The sequence below is a fragment of the Eublepharis macularius genome, chromosome 2, assembly GCF_028583425.1.
Source record: "Eublepharis macularius isolate TG4126 chromosome 2, MPM_Emac_v1.0, whole genome shotgun sequence".
NCBI lineage: Eukaryota > Metazoa > Chordata > Lepidosauria > Squamata > Eublepharidae > Eublepharis > Eublepharis macularius.
Genome location: NC_072791.1, coordinates 160,483,579 through 160,500,497, shown reverse-complemented (window position 1 = coordinate 160,500,497; position 16,919 = coordinate 160,483,579).

The window sequence follows — 16,919 nt, the reverse complement described above, 5'->3', positions numbered from 1 at the left end:
AGAGCTTAAACCTACATATCTCTACACTGGGCTGTGACTGACATGAGTAGATCTATGTAAGAATAACTTGTGAATGAAGTTTATTTTCTTTCACTTCTGTTAATAATTCCAAAATGGTTTGTTTGGTTATAACAACAACAACATTTGTTTTATATACTGTCCTTCAGGATGACGTAGCACCCACTCAGAGCGGTTTACAAAGTATGTCATTATTATCCCCACAACAAAACTCTCTGTGAGGTGGGTGGGGCTGAGAGAGCTAGAAGCTGTGACTGATTCAAGGTCACCCAGCTGGCTCCAAGTGGAGGTGTGAGGAATCAAACCCGGTTCTCCAGATTAGAGGCCTGCGCTGTTAACCACTACTCCAAACTAGCTCTCAGTTATTTCATATGGTTTTAAATAGTCCTCAATCCAAAGATATTTTATTACTGCATGAGCAGGCCAGTATGTGATTTCTTGGAATAATTATAATGTGTAAAATTAAGAAAAGCAAGAGCCCAGTTGAGTGTTTGTAGTAGGATGCTGTGAATCTCCCACTCCAACTGGGATTCGGTCTGGTCATCTGCCTCCTTATCAGATACCTAGTACTCTGATATGGGTCTGTTTTTGAGAAGTAGTCCCCAGTTGGAACATGCATCAACATCAACAGACACAGCCATCAAATTCACACTGGGGCCTCAATGAAGAAGATAATATAGATGAGTGTATGCATACCAGATGTGCATCTGGAGTTACCTGAATGGCTCATCTTTGTTTAATGATCATTCCAGAATGTTTTGTGACAGGGTGGTTATGGGACAGCTTTGTTATGTACCTTTTCAAGTATAGCTTTTTAATCCCTCTTAGCAAGCTTCTCAACAAACAAGCAATTTTCTAAACTCTTCCCATGGCCAATGTACTGACAGAAGTAAGAAATTCCAGTGGGGTTTATTCCTGTGTAATTAAACTCTGCTTTCCCAGTCAAATCTCAGAGGTCCTGGCTGTTAAAACAAGGAGAGTCATCACAGTGATCAACATGTCTACCTAGCATCAGAGAACAGGCAGATTTTTGTATACATTGCAGAGTAGAAGTCAGTGATAATTAATTCCCTTGTATTAATTTTGCATCTGCAATTTCTAATTGCCCAGCACAGATTCTTATGGGCAGATCCTGCCATCTGTTCAGTGGTTCAATAGAATTGATTGTGTTTTAAGCGATGACAACAGCACAATATAATGCCCAGAGAAGAAAGTGGATGCCAAAATACTGCTGTAGTTTATTTTTAACTCTCCAGGCTGTTGCACAGCCCCCTCCTTATGTAACTACCAAAAATTCTGGAGTGTGATAACAAAATTGCCCTGACAGACAGATGTTCTGTAGGTGTTTCAATTCTTAGCCAATATCTCCAGTAGAAAAAAACAAAAGTGATTTATTAGAAGTGAAAGCATTTGTCATTGGCCATTAGACACTGTTTCTGTCTTCATTTCTTATTTTTACCAGAAAAAGCTGTTCTTTTGACCCCAGATATTGTCATCTCAAAATCCTTTCATTCATTGTACTTCCTTGTAAATGTGTTGTGGGACTTTAGTTCAGAATTAGACATGGTGTGTCTCAATGTGAATGCTGATTGGCATGACTGGGTATGTCATTCTTCCCATTTTCTGTTACGCATTGCTGATTAAAGAGGCTAAAAGTTTATTTAAGAAATACATATGTGAGAGTGAAGAAGAGATATAGAGTCCTGACTATCTGACTACATCTTGGAGAAGAGTGATAAGGCAGGAGAGAGAAGAAGCAGAATATTGCCCTGTTTAGCTCAATAGGAGACAAGGAAATCATGCCCAGGAAACAAGAGAAATGTTGCTCTCACTGTCTAAACTAAGTGATCCTTGCTGCCCCCTGTATAGAACGCCCTTCTTCCCTTCTTGCTGCTGCAGTACACCAGTCACTGCAATTTCCAACAACATTCACCTCCATCTGGCTTTTCCACCCCCCTCAACTGAGCAGCTGTGCACTCTCAGAGCATAACTTTGGGGAAAGCTCTGGAAAGTTGAAGTTATGAGGGGAAAATAATAGGTAGGGAATTGATTAAGCTATATGATCTGTCTACCACCCTTACAATTGCACCCCATCCCGATATTCACAACAGTGAGGTTGGAAATCCCATTTTGCAACTTGACTTCCAGTTTCAGCCTTTAGATTCCATGAATGTTGTGATGCTAGGGATTCAGATTCCTATGGATAGTGTGGGCTAGGCCATAACATTAAGTTGGGGCAGAAAGCCACAGTTTGGTTATTATCAGGAGCTAGGGGGAGCATGCATATTACACCCATGCTACAGTCATTCCATGGGCTACCCATTAGTTACCAGGCTCAATTCAAGGTTTGCCTATCACATAAAATGCTCTTCACGATCATGGTCCCTCATATCTGTGGGGCCACCTCTCTCCCTATGCTTCACCACAGCAGCTTCGCTCATCTGAACAGAGCTTTCTGCAGGTACCACCCTGCAAAAGGGCAAAATCAACAGCTGCCCATATAAGAGGATTCTCTGTTGTGGCTCCCCATTATGGAATGACCTTCCTAAAGAGGCTGAGAGGGCTTTTTAACTCTGGTAATAGGGTTGTGCTGTGTAGAAATAGTTCAGAGAGATGCTTTGCTTAAAAGGATAGGGACTATACTAAGGTGTACTGTCTGTTCATAAGTTTGCTCCTACTAGGTAGTTTCCACATCACTTAATACATCATGTCAAATTGCTTTTGTTTGGTTTCAGCATTGTTTCAGCTCTTGTACTGGATTTCTGTTTGTTTCCAAATTTCTGCAATTCATTCCCTATTGTGTTGTTTATTGAATGTCCCTGTTGTTCATCGTATTGACTTATACTGTGTAATTCGCCTGGCATCTCAGCGAGAAAGGTGGACTATTAATAACATAAATAAAAAAATAAAAAGAGCCAGAGGGCCTCCTTGTGGTCGCTAATGGAGTTTACCGCATGTGGAGACTGAAACACAAAAAAGCCTATCAAACAGGGGTGTTTTTTTTCCCTCTTCCAAGGCAAAACATTGTCAGGCAAGCCAAGCAGCTCTAATTGGCCCCACACTGAGCAGCCCACATCAGGAATTTCCCTACAGGCTTATCAAAACTTTGCCCATAGAGGCTCATATGTTTGAGATTTATGAACACAGCATGTAGATAAAACTAACAGCAGAAAGCTGAGGTTCATGGTGTGGTTTATAAAGAAGCCACTGAGCTAGGCTGCTACCTTCAAAATCCTTGTAAGACAGTTTTATCATCATCACACCAGGCAGCAGGGTAGCAAGTACTCGGCTGTTCCAGAATCATGGCACAAAAAACATACCATATTGTTCAGCCAATTGCATATTTTAAAAGATACCTCCAAATGCTGCAAGGCTGCCACTCATTTGCAACATATCCTTTTTCTTATTGTTATAACATTTAGAGTCTGACAAATGCATCCGTCCTCTCCTGCAGCCCTGCCTGCTACCACAAAGGATCATATTAAGCAGGGATGTGGCAACTTTGAAGAGAGAAAAATTCAAAGAATAAGGACTTGCACATCTTTTGTTATGTAGAATGGGAGATGTAGAACTAGCTATATTTTTGGCATTGCTGTGACAATTATTACCTGTAAATGTTACCTGTTACCTATGGCCTGGAAACAGGAAAACATTAAATAAAGCCCATCAAGAAATAATCAAAAACACAGTTTCTGAAATATAGCCACTCAAGCTCAGGTGTCTTGCCTTTTAGTTTTCCTGTGGAAAGTGATGATGGAGAACTCTATAAAAAGGACACTGGAAATGACATTGTCTCTTCCCATTCCATTTCCTTGAAACAATGAAAATCTCTCTTTGGCCACATATAGTCAGTTTAGGCATAACATAAAACCATGGTTTATTTTAAATATCATTAGTTTGGAATCCAGGATTCAGCTCATAGATAGTCACTCACATCCTGATTTGCCTCAACAAATGCTGGCTTCCTTGGACTGAAGATTAGAGTTGCCAACAGGTCTGGAAAAAATGCCTAGTCCCCAGGGCCAGGGCCAGAGTTTCTGGCACCTGAGGCCAGGGGCAGCTTCAGGGCTGTTGCTGCCCCTGCACACATGTGCACACATGTGTGTGCACACACCCAGACTGCTTAATTGACCCGCACCACCCCAGCCACCTGCTGCACCTGGCCCACAGCTGTGTGTTGGCAGCAGTGACAGCAGTATGGGGCAACTTAGAGCCAGACCAAACAAGACAAGGGTCAAGCAAGTTTTCTTGGGCAATGTAGGAGAAGCTTTCCCCTCTCTGCCACTGCTCACTGCCCTCTCTGAACATGTATGTTTGTTTGTGGGGGTGGAGCCCCAAAGCATTCCTCCCTATCTCCTGCCTGTCACCTCACAAACTGGAAAGGAGCAGAGGAAAAGTGATAAGTTTCTTTGGGGGGACTGGGAGGGGGATGGGATGGAATAATGACCAAAGAAAGCAATGGGGAAGGGAAAGGAAAAAGTGGGAAGGACCTAGAGAAACAGCTGCGCCTCAGGGTGTGCGCTTTGAATGAGCTGCTGAAGACGCAAATCCTTCTTCCAGGCACAAGCCCCCCCTCCCCACCCCCGATGGAAGGGTGCCCTGGGAGAAAGCAACAGCAGCCCATCCCGGAATGGCCTTTGAGTGCCCTCACATCCAGCAGGCTTGTGCCTGGAAGAAGGATTTGTGTCTTCAGCAACTCATTCAAAGCGCACACCCTGAGGCACAGCTGTTTCTCTAGGTCCCAAATAATTAGTTTGGAATCCAGAATTCAGCTCATAAATAGTCACTCACATTCAAATTATTTGGGAATCCCTGTGTTATCAGAACTCCTTCACTAATTATCCAAATAGGATTTAAGATGCAGTGGATGTCTAAAGTGGTCTCTGAGAACTAAAGCTTTGACATATTTGTCCAATGTCAACCTCCGACAGAAACAGCATTATTAAATGACTTCTGTGCACCAGCGTTCCAAATACAGCATTGGTATAATATTTGATTTTTTTTAGAACAAGTTAAATCACTGTGGCAGACTTTTTGAACTATAACTTAGGTTCTGAAAGAGACTTAGGGCCAAGCTACAAGTGACGAATGACACTCGAACGGCAAGTGGATCGCATGGAGGGCAAGTGAACAGGGAGAAATACACTTGCCGTTCAAGTGTCATTTGTCACTTGTAGCTTGGCCCTGAAAGACATATGGCCACAGGAGGAGACTGACATGTCAAGTCAGATCACTGGTCCATATAGCTCAGTATTTTCTACTTTGATCAGCAGCTGCTTCCATAGGTTCACATAGTGCAAGCTGTTTAAAAATCCTGCTCACTTAGGATCCTTTTAATAAGAGATGCTGAAGACTGAACCTTGAATTTTCTGAACAAAGACATACAGGACAATAAACCGTAGTCCTTGTTCTAAGTCATATATGCTTTTATGATTTTTTTTCTCAGCTTGGAGACTACATTGGCATATCAACCTCCAGTTTAAAACTGCAGAAGTGGGATAAGAGTGCCATTAGCGGATCTATTTGTTTAAACAATGAGATCTTGAATCTTGTTATAAATGAAGCTGTGGAAGGGTTCCTCACATGCAAGCTCCTCACCTAATGAAAGTATGTGAAATGATCCATGTACTGGCCATCACACATATATAATACTATTGACTGCTTTGCTTTCCTGTGGAGTTAGTTCACAATCTGTTGTTGGTTATCAAGTACACATGAAACTGTTACTTCTTTTCCTCCATAGGGCTACTAACTGCCTGGAAGGAAGTGTTGCCATATGTCTGGTTTTCCCCAGGATAGTCTGGTTTTTTCTTGGACTGTCCAGGGGAAATGCACTCAAAATACCAGGTGCCTGGAGGGAAGAGAGGAGAAGGAAAAGGCAAGTAAGGGGAGGGAGCAGTACAGCTCAGAAAACCGGCCCACTCACCACCATGGAACAGCCAGGCCTTGGCCCAGGGGGTGGCACAGCTTGCAGGCTGGGCCCACAGTGCCCCTGTCTGACTGCTCTCCATCAAGGGATGCCTCTGGGAGGGCTGGGCTGTCCAGGCTGGCTCCTCACCACCAGCCCACAGCTACTTGGTCCTGCCTTTGAGAGATTCAGAGGCTGGGGCCTGCATGGCCTGACATGATGATTTTACTTCAGGAAGTGACATCATCGCATTGGGGCCAGTTGCACATGCACGCAAAGTGTACACACAAAGATCCTTCCTAAAGTGAATATTGCCCTGGACCCCCCAGTCCATTTTATTTCAGAGACCATCTGGCAACCCTTCTGGAAGGGAAAAAATGACCTGTCCTTCTAATGGGATTTTATTTATCTCGATGCCATGAGAAGCTTCAGCTGTTCATTTATATATGTTAACCCTCTCTCATAGAGAAAAGGCATTTTTCTCCAGGCCTGTTGCAAACTCTATCAATACCTGTACAAGTTCTGCAGAGCAGTGTTAAATACAAATAGCACAAATGAACTACTTATGCAGTATACATTTTTCTGTCCAAGACAGGCGCTCCATGTGACCAGAGAAAAAGGATGAATTTGCACTGATTTTTTTTTGGTGCGGGTGAATCGTGAATAATTCATCCAGCTCTATTACCTCTGGAAAAACAAATAAACAAACAAAGGAAACCTGTGTGCACATAAGACTCATTAGAAAAGTTAATCCCACAAATGGCTGAATATGGAGAAAAGCGGCTTTAAAAAAAAGCAGCTTTGTTCCAATCTACTCTAATATGATTTTGCTAGTGGAGGTATAATTTAAGTCAAACAACTTGAGCAGGGTTACTCAATAAATGAAGTTCTCAATATTTAATACAGGACAAATGGGAAGAAGCAAAGGAGAAACTGCATTTTCAAGCTTTGATTTCAGAAGGGTATCTGAGAGGGGATTTGTGTGCCTAAGATTAATGTGCCTAAGATTAATGCCATTGCACATTTTTAAATACATGGAACAAGAAGAATGCTTTTTATTAATTGATCTAATTACACAATTATGGGGGAGATAAGTATTGACTTGCATGAATGCATTAATACTTTCCAACTTGGCAACAGGCTTTCCCCAAACCTGGTCACAAAATGGTTAAATGGAAAGAACTTCCACTAGGAACAGAACATCTTGTGGAAGAGGTTCTGTAGTTTTAACAACATCAGGCAGAAATTCAATAAATACAGTTTTCTCCCCAGCATGGAATGCAGTTTTGAAGAAAGCTTTAGCAGGAAATCAAATCTGCTAAATAACAAGAACAACAATAGTGTGCTTATATACTGCTCTTCTGGACAGATTAGTGCTCAATCGGAGCAGTGAAAAAAGTCAGTGTAATTATTATCCCACAATATAGCTGGGGAGCTGGGGCTGAAAGGATTGGCTTACCCAAGGCCACCTGCGGAGCTCAAAACAGTAGTGGGAGATAAACCAGCAGGGTGCTGATTCACAACGCAACCACTTAACCACTATGCTACAGCAGGCTACCACATGGTAGTGTCAGTGTTGATTTGTAAATTTATGGAAAATGTTTAATCGTTTTGGGTAAATGACCAATTTGCCTAAGTTTGGCACTGTTTGAATTCTCTACTCTGGAACAGTTTCATGGAAGTCTGATTAATATAAACTGTTATTGCAAGATTATTTGAAAACTGTTCCATTAGGTTTGCTGTCTTTGTCATGTGACTAAGCATGACAAAAAACCCACCCTCAAAAAGATTTAACCCTGGATATTTTAAAATGACATTGGATCTGTTTGCAGATTATAAACTGATCGCCAAGTGAACAGCTAGAAGATGGTGCAGCTCCCCAGGCCTCCTCACAAAAAACTGCACATCAGTAGAAAGAATGTTTACTTTGGATTACAATATCCTCTTGAATGCCCACATTTCTCAGTTAGCATTTTCAAAAGCCAAGAAATGTTCTCAGACAAGTGACAGAACAAGACTGCGTGCTGTCACTCAAAAATCTTCACAGGCCATCATTTCCAAGTATGTAGCTAAAAATAACAATGTGCATGGGGGGGGGGATAATTTGTGCTTTAATGGGGAAGTCAAGGCATCTGGATTTAGCTAAACACATTAACACCAGGTAATAGGGTGAAGACAGGGCTCACACATAGAGAGGGTGGAATGGCACTTTAATGGGGCTCTGGGATCCAGAAGCCTTTATATTGGCTACAAGTTAGGGATGCTATTTACCCACTGGGGGCTACAAATCTCCTACCCCAAGCTCATATCTTCCACCATCACTCTGGTGGGCAGTAGGAGAATTTAAAAAAAAAATCACCATTGGTGCAACAGCATCCCATCAGTTCTCGGGAAAACAGGCAAGTGGCATCACTCCATTCTAGAAATTGCTGGAAATTAAAGTTTTATACACTTTTCCAGAGTGACATCACTTCTGGATTTTTGCCCAAATTGGTTTCAAAGTTATTCCTTCTCCCCAAAGAATTCTACAGGTGGGTTGGAGTTAACAGAGAATTCTCAGCCCATGGGTTGAGCCAAGAACGAAGCCATCGACTTGATTAAGACAGACAGCTTTAAAAACCTAGCTCAGAGAAAGAATTGCCCTAGCTCTTGTTTTTCCAGCAACTGGACCACAATTTTCTTTTAACGTCATGCCTTCCCCCCCAGATGGTTGGTAATCCTAGTTCAAATTGATTGAATGTCTGCCATAATCCTCTAGTCCCCTCCCCAAACCCTATATTGAGGATAGACTACAGTTAGAATGTGTTCAGATCAAAAAGACTGCAAGTTGTGCTCTTATTTTTAACTATTTATCTTGGAACTTTTTACATATAATCTAACTACGGCTGCAATCCTAAGAACATTTTCCTGGGAGTAAGCCACACTGAATAAAAGGGGATGTAACTTTTGAGTAGACCTTCTTAGGATGGAGAGGTTAGTCACATTACACTTAGTTAGGTTTATATTAACTGATTCACTAAATATATTTTTGAAAGCTAGCAAACAATATTCTGAAAACTAGCAAACAATATTCACATTACCAGTGGAGATGTTTGCATTTTGCTGTAGCTTTCAGTTAACAGCAAACTGAAAGCAAGCATTATTTGCAAGCAGACCAGCACATTTTCTGAGGGAGTCACTGCTAAGGTGTGACTGTTGATCAGCAACTAGTACTGAAAAGCTTGAGAGAATAGGGCCCAGGCAGTCAGAATGAGAAATGTATCCTGGCATCTAGGGCTCTCAGAGGAAGCACCACTTTGCAACAAGAGAATTCGTCATAACTATTGTCCCCAAGGAAGACATTTTGTTGAAATGCATTGGACTGTGTACTTTTGCATTAAATTCTCCATCTGGCATCAGTTTGAGATCAGTCAGGCAGAGTAAAAGACATAGACTCAATATTTCCATTCCACTTCTTTCCTGTTAGCTCTTATAACTTCCCACTAAAATGTGGGTAAAGGTCCACAACAAATAATGCATTTTGAATATCACTGACATTTACCAATACATATTCTGAGAGTTCCAGCTGAGAATAGGGTCAGTTGGTCCTTCGAAAGGGTGGAGACACAGGAACAAGGAAGGTTTCAGCTCCACTTTCAGTGGCTCCAGTTCAGCAAGAAAGAAGTTTCTTCTCTAGAATGCTTTCAGATATATTAGAATTCAGTCTACCTTTGTCTTCTTAGACTGCAGTCTTAGGTGCAAAGACTTTGGAGCAAGCACCACTGAATCCTGCGGGCTTTACTTTTAAGCAAACACACATGAGTATGGAAGAAGGGAGTACATAGCATGGGACAAAGAGGGAGATATTTTTGCACTTTCTATTTGTCTGACTTCCAAATAGGTTTCACCATCCAGAGAAATTTGAGCCTCCAATGCAACCTTGATGTAAAAAAATAAGATCTACATAATCCTCTACTTTGTATAGAAAGTGTGTTTATCGAGCTGGTGTGCACAACTGATAGCTGAATGGAGGATACTGATAATACCTTCTGTCATAAACAACTGCAGCCAAGTTAGTTAGGTGCATAAGTCCCAGATTCTGGTAGGGAAAGTTGGGTTGCCACTATTCTCCATGAATCCTTCTCTTTCAGCATGTTCTTGGTGCAAACAGCAACTGCATTGGCTTGTATCTTACCATGTCATTAGGGTTGCCAAGGGATCTGGGGGCGGGGTGTCTTGTCCCTTTAATAAAAGTTTAATGTGTGGAAATGTGCAGCTGAAGCTTTTAAAGAGGTGGAGGTCAATAGCATCACTTGGGCCTTCCTTTATTTCAAATAATTGGATGACCCAACTGTCTCAGACAACATAAATCACAGAAATAATTTTATCCTTGCCTTGAAGCCACAGCAGCCAAAAATATTGCCACAGCCAGTGTTATACCGAAATCTGTATCAGCTAGCAAAAAAGCTGAGACAGTAGAAGAAAGACCAAAAGCTAGCATCACTTGGTAAATAATCTCCCATCAAACCTCTATTAAACGGACAGGACATTTTTGGGGGCCAGGCAGTTGATAACCTTACATTCTGTTCAGTAATGTTTGAAGCCTTCCATAGCCATTTCTGTCAATGGAATTCTTCTTAGGCTGAAGAAAGGCTTTAGACTTCGCTGAGAAGAGTGAAAGGATGCAAGTATTCAACTTGGATCCACTGTGGGATTTCTGCAGATGCAAGGCTTTCAGCCTGCAGGGCAAAACTTTCTTGTCTCCCCTTCCTCCTGCACCTGAAAATGCCCCCTGTATCACTTATGCAAAATTATTTGTAGATAAAATCTATAACCTGATCTGACTGGGATACTGGGTGGTATAAACCTGATGGTAGAAGTATTGGTAGCTCCATGTAGTCAGGTTTAGATTGATTCTGATTGATCCTCCAAGTGGATGCTGCCAGGATTCTTGGAGTTGTGAAAGCCATGGCTTCTACATTGGGCCTTGTCCTTCCTGATTTATAAACACTTGCTGGGGAACAATTGGGCTCCACTTGTTAAAATAGTGAATCAGAATCTTCGTGAGAGTATCTTCCTGAACATATTGAATGAGGCTAATTTTAGACCTCTTGACTAAACCTACTTTATCTAAGGAAGATTCTAACAGTCTGGGAAATGAAACTGTGTGGGTTGTGGTTGATCAACTCAAGGTTTTTCTGAATGACACATCTATACTTTGGAGCTGGGTGTCATCAATAAGCAGATGACACACAGCTCTATAGTACTTTAAATCTCCAGAAACAGCTGTGTTATTTCTAGGCTTTGCCTACATACTATAGCCAATAGCTGAGGGGAAATGAGCTAAATCCAGATAAACAGAGGCAATGCTCCTTGGAAAGGGAATTGTGATGCCAGTTTTTAATGGGGCAGTCCTATTAATTGCAGAAGATGTGAAGAGTTTGAAAATCACTTTTGGACCTAGCTTTGTTGAGGAAGAAATGAAATGGTGCTATTGCCAAAAGTGCTTTATACCAATTACATTTGATATGGAAACTAATGCCCCATTTAGATCCTGCAGATCTGCCTATGCTGATCTATGCAACTGTAGCCTTTATGCTGGATTCCTGTGATGTACTTTACATGGGGCTGCCCTTAAAGTCAACTCAGAAACTTCAATTGGCCTCCTCTTCTATATTTGACCAGTCTCTGTATCATGCATCTGACGAAGAGAACTTGATTCTCGAAAGCTTATGCTACAATAAAATTGGTTAGTCTTAAAGGTGCTACTGGACTCTCTTTGATTTCAATTGGCTTAAAACGCAGTTGCTTGCCTTTTTACTAGGACATGGAGCTTTCTACACCAGTCTGTGTTTGCATTTGCTGCTGATGTGTTTCCAGGTTCAATTTAAGATGCCTATTTCAACTTTTAAAATTTCACACAGACTGTGTACCTGAAATACTTTATTTCCCTGTATTAACCCGTGTGCCATCTTTAGTCATTGGGTCAATTCTTTCTTCCTCTCATATGAAAGCATCCCAAAGAAAGGATTCAGGTTCATGCAAGTATTTGTTATTCACTCTTACATGAAAGAAACAAAAACAGAGAGGAATATGACAGACTTTTTTAAATAACAGTTATATATCTCAGGAGAGCCAATTCATCTTATGATGAAGAAAAAGAAGTAAATAATTGAAGCTGGCTGCTCTTGCTATTATCTTATGCAAGGTGTTCACAGTGAAAATACTTCATTAAGACATTTGAGGCAAAAGACCTAACTCTGTGGTTGTGAAAAGTATGCGCAATGGGGATCTGATTCCTCTGGCTGCTTTTGTAGCATAGACCACAATAATGAGGCTCTTTTCAGATCTTTGAAATTGATGATCTGAGATGGATCTCTTCCTCTTGTTTTTCACTCTAAGAAGGTCAGTGACTATGGGCAAGAGACATCTGTGTCAAGTTCTACTTTGATGAAAAAATCCCCTTCAGAGACTTGCATGTTATCAAAAGGATGAATAATTTTCTGCTTAAGGAAAGACACAGAAAATTTCACTCACATGTAATTTTCAAATGTAGGCTTTAGAAGTGGTATCCCATAGCTTGGTTATAACTAGACCAGAAGCAACACATGCCCAAACAAAACAAAACAAAAATGGGAAAAACAGCCTTTGAAATAAAAATGGTGATTAGATTAAATATAATAATTTAGTGATCGCATTTGGAATTAGTGTTCTGCCAGAAGGCACTCAGCACTATGTATATTAACAACCATTAATACATCTGAATAGAAAAAAATAATTAAAATGCAGTAAAATTATAATATTATAATCAAATCAATAATCATGCCCTGTGACAAATCCCAGGATGAACTTTAGCCTCATAACTACCTGAGGGAATGATCTGGGTGAGGTAAGCTTTCTCCTTTCACAGTGGCTGAGGGACAGCCTGGGTGTAGAACTGGATGTTAAGATGGGGGTGGGTGGGTAGATGAATCTTTAAGTCTAAGCAGTAGAGGGATAGTGGGGGGGAGAGACTGAACCTGACAACCAGTAAATGTGAGGAAAAGCAGGTGAAGAAGAGAAGAGATTGAAAAATGAGATGCTGAGGAATGGTGGAAACAAGGCAAATGGCCAGGGGAGAGGAAAACAGGTGGGGGGGGGGGGGGAGAAAAAGCAGCAACCAAAATCAATGAAGGAAACAGAACTAGAGAGGAGAGAGGGAATCAAAGTGAATCTGTGCAAGAAGGGAGGAAACTAGAGCTATGCGGGGTGGGGGTGGGGGAATGAGACTCAGCTGGAAGAAAAGAAGATCAGGCAGGTAGTTGGTGAGAACAATGATTGAATAGATGAATTATGGGTGTTGTTAAAGAAAAGACTACATGAAGGGAGGAACTGAAGTCAGAGTAGAAAGAAGTAAGAAAGTTGGGAAAGTGAGATAGAGCAAGAGGGAAGAAGTGGGAGAGTCAATAGAATGCGAAGAATGGTATTTACCTTCCCTTGTGAGACCTTGAAGGTCTCCAATGTGTATGAAAGTAAATGGGGGGGGAAATCAGGTATTAAAATGAGGATGTTTAGATAATCAAAATCTGACATGATTTTTTCCTGTTTAAAGTAGTTGATATAATTAATCTGCACATAATAATTTTAATATCCAATAATAATAGGAAGCATTTGTAGCTGACCATTATTTTGGTACCTTACTTTCCTTTCAGTAGCTCAGTCAGTGGGAGGGGCAAGAAGAAAAAAGATATGCACCTGACATGGACATCATCCAACTAGAACAGTTAGCATATATTCCCACTTTACAGGAACATCTAGATAAGCATTCTGGTGCATGATTCCACTTTCTAGCAATTTTGTTGCAGCTACAATGGAAACAGTTTCTCATATTTGCATGAAAGCAGTTTGGAAATATCCTTTGGGTTAAGGATATAATACTTTGAAATTATATCGGAGGTGGGGCTTTTAAAGGTGGATAAGTATTCTAGTGGGAAAATAATTGAAAGGAATATAGAGCATGACTATGTATAATAATAATGATGAAGAAAATATTTGCAAATATTAAGAACAAAATAATCCAAAATGATAGTTATTTCTGTTCTCGTCCCTTAAAATGAATACTCTCAGAATCCAATGGATGAAGATATCAGTCTTCTATTTAGCACATTTTTTGTTTGCCAGAAAGGCTTTTAAACTGTTGCTGCTGTTGATGTGTATGATTTTATATTGATAGTGTTGTTTTTATCTTGTTTTATTTTATCTTGTTTTATTATATCTTTATTTTAGATTATGTTGTTAGCTGCCCTGAGGGGTCTGTAAAGCTATATTTGGTGGGATGTAAATCTTAGCATACATAAATTTTGTAGAATATATTATCTCTAAGCTTAGTCACCATAGTGAAATACTAAACAGTTCAGACTGAAGGGAACATATGAAGTTATAGATCATTTGAAATGTTTACACTGTAAGTCTCTGGCTTTCAGTAAGAACTATGTATGATTATCTTGTAACCATAAATGAAGAGCTTTAATGCATATTGTTAAGCTGCTTTTCTGTCTGAACGACAGCTTGAGAGGGACATAATACCCTCACTCCTATGAATTGCAGCATTTTCACATGGGGTAGAGGGACCCCCAGGAACAGGATTGAGGGGAATTTTGTCTGCCATGGGAACCAAGGAAGTGATACTCCATGGGCAGAAGTACTTGAGCCTGAAGAAATGCATCTCTTCAAAGTAAGACCTACTAATTATGGCTTAATGTATAGCCAAACCAATTTCAAGTATGCTAGTTAGGAGGACTGCATATTGTTTGCCGGAACAATAGATAAGGATGATGATAGTAATAATAACTGTGCTTATATACTGCTCTTCTAGACAGATTAGTATCCCACTCAGAGTGGTAAACAAGCCTGAGAGGAGTGACTTACCCATGGTCACCTGCTGTGCTCGTGGCAGTAGTGGAATTCAAACCAGCATAGTGTTGATTTGCAATCCAACCACTTAACCACTATGCTACAATTGCTAGGTATAGGCTTGGACAAGGATACAATTAGGGTTGCCAGCTCTGGGATGGGAAATTCCTGGAGATTTTGGGGGTAAAGCCTGGGGAAGGCAGGGTTTGGGATAGGAGGGGTCCTCATTGGGGTATAATGCCATAGAATCCACCCTCCAAAACAGCCATTTTCTCTGGGGAACTGATTTTTATAGCCTGGAGATCAGCTGTAATTCTGAGAGATCTCCAGCCACTACCTGGAGGTTTTCAACCCCAAAAGAATAAGGGACAGTCATATTACAGTATTGATAAAAGTATCCCCCCCACACACACACAAGACAATGGTTTTAGTTTTTTTCAAATCTACTAGCATTGAATGGTCGATATTATCAACGTCAAGGGTTGAGTCAGTCTGAATAGTCATATTTCCGGAGCTTCTGGAGCCCCTTTCCCAAAGTTCCAGCCCTCCAGCTGGTGGAAAGGACTGCCGGAAATCAATTTCTCCTTTTGAGCTTAAAATTACAGTGTATGACACTGATATGAAGACTTCAAAGTGAGGGGAGCCTTAAACTAGCACTTGAAGCAAGCCTTCCACAAACTTTCTTGCACATGTACCGGCTGGCTACATTTATGCATGCTGCTTGAAAATATCCAGAGGCTTTCTTTGTCTTTTTTATTGCTATTTGCCAACACTGTTGTCAGTTAAATGGCCCACAGCTACTGCCTGTTCTCGCTCTCTCTCTCTCCCTTGCTTTCTCTTGCATGCTTTTCTGTACTTCAACAGTGTCTTATTTTTCATCACTAACCTCATTACTCTCTTTGCTCCGGGGAGTTATACAAGACTCCTACCTGCCACTAAGACAAATCTGCTTGCATCACTCAGATTTTGATTGTAAGCTTTCCCACTCATTTTTCCTCCTCGTTTCATCAAGACAAATCCCAGTATGTGACGAAGCAGGATGTGCTTTAAATTCAGTGTGTGGAAAAACAAGTGTCATCTGCATACTGTCTTTGAGAAGTTTTAACTGCTTTGGTTAAGTGACTTGATGCAGACCTAGTAATCATGTTCTCAGATGAGATCTCCAATCCAGTGTTTAATGGTATCTTTTGGTCATTTATACATGATGCAGGTGATTTGCGTACATGGACTTGCAGCCAAACAGTTCCCTGATCAGTGGTAGGGTTGCCAGCTTTGGGTAGGTAAATTCCTGGGGATCTGAGGGTGAAGCCTGGGGGGAGGAGCTTAGGGGGGAGAGGAACCTCAGTGGGGTAAAGTGTTCTTGTCCTTCCTCAAAGGCAGCCATTTTCTTCAGGAGAACTGATCTCTGTTGTCTGGAGATCAGTTTTAATTCTGGGAGATCATGATGCTCCACCTGGAGGTTGGCAACTATAATGTTCAAGACTCTTTGATGAGTGAGTGTGTAATATATATGTTTTAATGCTGTACCAAATAGCTGTAAAATAGTACGGCCAGGAAGTGATCCTTAAATGGAGAAATATGACAAGGCTGCTGAATGTTTGCTTTGTCCACCACTTTTCCTCTGAACTTCCTGTTCCCCTCATAGCCAGTTTTATTTTTTAGTTTCACAGGCCAACTGGGAAACAAGTGGCTGTGGTATCAAAGCAGTGTGCAGGAAGAACTGGATTTTAAGAATAACTCAATTATCTGTGAATCTTTGCATCATGTATGTACTTTTACAAACATACTTCCAAATCATAAGCAAACAATGACAATCCAAATCCATTTTTCTATGTTCCGTGTAGACCTTTTGTATGAATAAACTAAAATGTATCCCAATTTACTAGTCACAATGGAACCACTTCAAAGGCAAAGAGAGTTTCTGAATATTAGTAATCAAAATGTATTTTTGATCTATGCAAATTTCACTTTGTTTTTCAATGTTGCTGTAATACACATTCATCACTTGACGACAACAGATGATAAACTGCCCATGTGAAAAGAACCTCACAAGTCCAATGCCACAGAATTTTCATCTTACAAACGTAGTTCTTTTCAATGGAGTTCCCACATTCAGCTGCCA